The sequence below is a fragment of the Peromyscus eremicus genome, chromosome X, assembly GCF_949786415.1.
Source record: "Peromyscus eremicus chromosome X, PerEre_H2_v1, whole genome shotgun sequence".
NCBI classification, from domain to species: domain Eukaryota; kingdom Metazoa; phylum Chordata; class Mammalia; order Rodentia; family Cricetidae; genus Peromyscus; species Peromyscus eremicus.
Window position 1 is genome coordinate 101,342,751 of NC_081439.1, and position 4,889 is coordinate 101,347,639.

The following is a 4,889-nucleotide window of genomic DNA, read 5'->3' on the forward strand; positions in this document are numbered from 1 at the left end:
CTAGTTGGATCTAAGACCACTCTGTAAGGAAACACATTCATGGTACTGTAAATCTAGTCAAGAACCCACGGTTAGGAAAATCATAGGTCCCAGAGGAGAACCTATTCTTAGTCTGAAAAATGGACATAGTTCCAAACTTTCTCTAAATTCATGTCTCTACCCATAGATTAATCCTCTTCCCAGACTTCAGTAGAGAAATTTCTCTGTACAACAAAGACCAATCTCTCTTCCTAGCAGGCCGGACATCCAGTCAACTTTTTAGGGCCTTATGCTAAATATAAATGAATCACCAAGGATTTGAAACAGTTCAAGGACAGTTCCAATGTGAAGCTAGAGGCTAAAGCAGCTAAACAGAAAAGGAGGGTGTGGAGAAAACAGATAGAATGCAGCAGCAAAATCTGTAAAGACAGTCACTATCCTTCTAATCCAATTAGCATACTCAGAGAAGAGAAAACGCTGTGTTCATAAAGTGTGAGGCATTTTCATAAAGACACAACACTGTGAAATTTCAGAATAATAGAACTAAGTAACAGACCTTAACACAATTCTAAAGGGGGAAAGGAGTAAAAGCTTTCACACAAAAGATCAGGAATAAGATCGACATTGAACTTATAAAAAAAAAAATCAGGCTGGGCTTTGGTGGTGCACATCTTTAATCCCAGCACTCGGGAGGCAGAGGCAGGTGGATCTCTGTGAGTTCGAGGCCAGCCTGGTCTACAAAGTGAGTTCCAGGACAGCCAAGACGTTTACACGGAGAAACTCAACGCCCCCCCCCAAAAAAAAAATCAGTAAAGATGAAAGACGATGGATACATGACTTAAAATTCATAGTGACTGTAATTTCCAACACAGAATTCTGCATTCAGCCAATTTATCAATTGTTAGGGTAGAATAAATACATTTTCTCTAACACTCTTCAGGAAGCAGAATAAATACATTTTCTCTAACATTCCTTCTCAGGAAGCAACCAGAGGACATACTCCACTAAACTTAGAGACTAAAGCAAGAAAGAGGAAGATATATGATATCCAGGAAGCAGGAAATCTGACTCAGTATATTCAAACAGAAGGACAGTCCTCTAGGGGAAAAGGACAGTAACAGATTATTTGTTTAACTGTGCAAAAAGTGATAGTGAGCTGGGCATGGTGGTGCACACCTTTAGTTCCAGCACTCCAGAGGCTACATAGTAAGTTCCAGGCAGCCTGGGCTACAGGATGAGACTTTGTTTCAATGATAGAAGAAGGGGGGGGTGTTAGCAGCCCAGAAATATCAATAACATTGATAAAAGAGAAGGAAGAAACCTACAAGAGCCAGGTATGCTGGCACATGCCTTCAATCTCAGCACTTGGGAGGTAGAGGCAGGTGGTTCTGTGTGAGTTCAAGGCCAGCCTGCTCTACGTATACGGTTCTAGGACAGCCAGAGTTGGATAGTGAAATCCTGCTTAAAAATAAATAAATAAATAAATAAATAAATAAATAAATAAATAAATAAATACCTTCAAGAAGAAATTGCTTGAGCCAATCCAGAGAAAATAAAATCTCAGAATGAATAAGCACAAAGAGGAAGGGATGTCCACAGATAATGAAATAATGTTGTTCACTCAGCCCATAACGGGACATCTATACTGTCCTCCATGGCTCAGGGAATGTCTCAGGAAGGAAAAACAACTTAACCAGAAAGGAAAGGCTAGGAAACTGTGGCTCTCTGTCTTCTGCCCAGGACACGGCCATCACACTCGAACTCCCAGCAAATGTGATTATCTGATTAAGACCTGCCTAATTTCTTTTTTTTTTTAATTAAGAAATTTTCTGCTCACTTCACATACCACCCACAGATCCCCCCTCCTCCTTCCTCCCACCACCCCCCTCTCCCAAGCCACCCCACATCCCCACATCTCTCAAATCAAGGTCTCCCATGGGGAGTCAGCAGAGCCGGGCACACTGAGCCTAGGCAGAAGACCTGCCTAATTTATATAATAATAATAATAATAATAATAATAATAATAATAAATTGGGGGGGAGACCTGCCTAAAATTGGGCCTGTCAGCGTTCCTTCTTAGGGGTGGGGAGCTCACAAAGCCCCATCCCTTTCTAAGGATTTATAGACAGTTAACAGTTGCCTGGGGGAGGAACTCACTAGGCCCAGCTCTCCCTACCGCTCTATAGGCAATTAAAGGTTGCTGGAGAATGGGGAGACGTTTTCTTCAGTGGTATAGCCACTGGAGAGTGGATCATATTCCTGTACAGAACTCCTTACCCATGCTCTTGGTCTCGTAAGTAACCTTCCTTAAGGTCCGTGAGTCACCAGACAAAACAAAAACCAAACTTGGAAGTGGAGGGACTAGCTGAGAAGAGGAAGGGGTTCAGGGGTTTGGCAGGAGTGGAAGGAGGACAAGAAAGGGTAGTGGAGGATGAGTATGCTCAAAATACATAATGTACCCAAATGAAAATATCATAATGAGATCTATTATTATGCATAATTTATCATGTAAGCCAACCATTAAAAACAGAATTGCGTTCAGAAAGGAAAGGCCAGTTGGTGACTCCATAAGCACCTGACCTGTCCTTCCTCCCCTCAAGTTATTCTAAAGTTAAAGAAAGGGAAGTGCTTGCTTCCCAATGTCGCTAGTATGAGTATGACAAAAACAAGGGCTGAATAGACAACTCAATTGGTAATGTGGTTGCCCTCACAAGCATAACGTCTTGAGTGTGATCCTCAAAACTGACATAAAAATGCCTAGTGTGGTGATGCATGGGCCCATGATCCCAGTGCGGGAAGAGGAGACACGAGGATCCTGGGGCTCTCTGGCCAGCCAGTCCAGCCAAATTGCTGAGCTTCAGTCCAAGGAAAGAACCTGTCTCAAAAAACGTGGACAACATTTTTGAGGCCGACATGTGAGGTTGTCCTCTGCTCTCCAGACACATGCATACATGTGTACATGCCCTCCCCGCATGCATTAAAAAACAAAACAAAACAGAACCATGGCCAGGAATGGTAGTGCCTGCCTTTGATTCTAGAGCTCCAGAGTCAGAGGCAGACTGACCTCTGTGAGTTCAGATTGGGACTTTCAGGCTGGCCAGAGCTGCATAGTGAGACATTTTTTGAAAATGCTAAAAACATAGAACCTGTAGGATGCGGGGTCTAGCTGGAGTTAGTAGGCCACTGGGAATGTTATTTGTAGCAATTTTGTTCCTGGCTCCTTTGCTGTCATGTTATCTCTGCTTCCGGATGATTCTTGTGACATGAACAACCCCCACTATCTGCTACTGTCACCGTGAACTAACAGAGCTGCTTCCCCATTCCTTGTCTATAATGCGATGAAAGCTTCTGCAACTGTGAGTCAGAATAAAACAATCCCTCCCTTTACAAACAACAGCAGCAGCAGGGCCAGCACTTGGGAGGCAGAGGCAGGTGGATCTCTGTGAGTTCGAGGCCAGCCTGTTCTACAGAGCGAGGTCTAGGACAGTCAAGGCTACACAGAGAAACTCTGTCTCAAAAAACCAAAACAACAACAACAAAAAGACAAACAAACAAACAACAAGGGATTTGTTAATATAGAAGGGAGACCGTGAAGAGGACCAAAAATGTAAGCTCAGATATCTTCGAGAGCTTGAGACCCAGCGACCCCTATCCCGGGGGCTTTCACTTTCACTATGCCTGAGATGATCTAAAAGAAGCTACAGGGAGAAGTGGAGAAACACCAACAGCTGCCAGAAGATTTGAGTAAACCCTTGTCCGAGAGGGCAAAGCTTGAGCCAAAGCTATCGGAAAACAATATTGTGAGGGAGGATGAGGGAGGAACTGGCCTTGCTAGATGGATCCAACGTGGTCTTTAAACTTCTGGATTCTGTGTTTGTCAAAGAGGAGCCAAGGGGAGACTCCAGCCACTGTGGGGAAGAGGCTAGAGTATATCACAGCAGAAATCGAGCACTATGAATTCCAGCCTTGTGACACTGAGCAACAGTCTGAGCAACAAAGGGAATGCCTTGCACAGCTGCAGCAGGAGTTTACTTGGGTCCAGGCAGTAAAGGCAGGGGCTCCTGGGAAGATCTGACCCCATGATAGGGGAAGGAGAGGGAATGATGCAGTTTCAGGGTCTATACTATAGTAGCCAATAAAATGTAAACAAAAGGGGGGGGACAAAACAAAAGAGTTATCAATATAATCTGGACCTACAGAAAGTGTAGGAAAAAACAATGCAATTTTGATCAGAAGAGAGACACATCAAAGTCCTCTACTGCTTGTATAAAAGAAATGAAGGAAAGGCCCACCCAAGCTTTCTCTCTTCTCCACTCACTCAGTTTAAAGTGAAGCCTAACAGGTCAGTAAATGAGTTGACTAGAGTAGTATAGGTTAAATTTTGATGGATTTGACAGTTTTACTGAGTCTGCTGAGATAATTGTGTAGAACTTGCTTTTGTCCAATGTGTTTTCATGAAGAGACAGGGGTTATGGTTCCAGTGAGGGGTCTCTGCAAACACCACAGCCATCAGAGTATCCAGCAGAGTGTTCCATCCGTGTACGGCAAGAAGGAAGTCCAGTTCAACACAACTCAGCGGCCGGTGTTGGTTCAAACTTTGAGAGTCCAGCAGGGTACTCATATGCTCACAGTGCAGGTGAAAATTAAAACTCCCCAAAGATCAACTAGAAACATGAACAAATGGCGGGGAGGGAGGTGATGTGTTCCTGTAATCCTAGCACTTGAAAGGTGGAGGCCTGAGGACCAGGAGTCTAAAGCCTGTGTCAACTATATAGTAAATGTGAAGCCAGCCTGGGCTACATGAAACCCTATCTCAAAAAAAAAAAAAAGTTGGCCGGGCGGTGTTGGTGCAAGCCTTTAATCCCAGCACTCGGGAGGCAGAGGCAGGCAGATCTCTGTGAGTTCAAGGC

General features: G+C 44.0%; 1 pseudogene; it reads left to right on the forward strand.

The window, feature by feature from the left end:
* The first annotated feature begins 3,653 nt into the window (after positions 1-3,653).
* Positions 3,654-4,054, forward strand: LOC131900181 (prefoldin subunit 6-like; annotated as a pseudogene).
* The last annotated feature ends 835 nt before the right edge of the window (positions 4,055-4,889 follow it).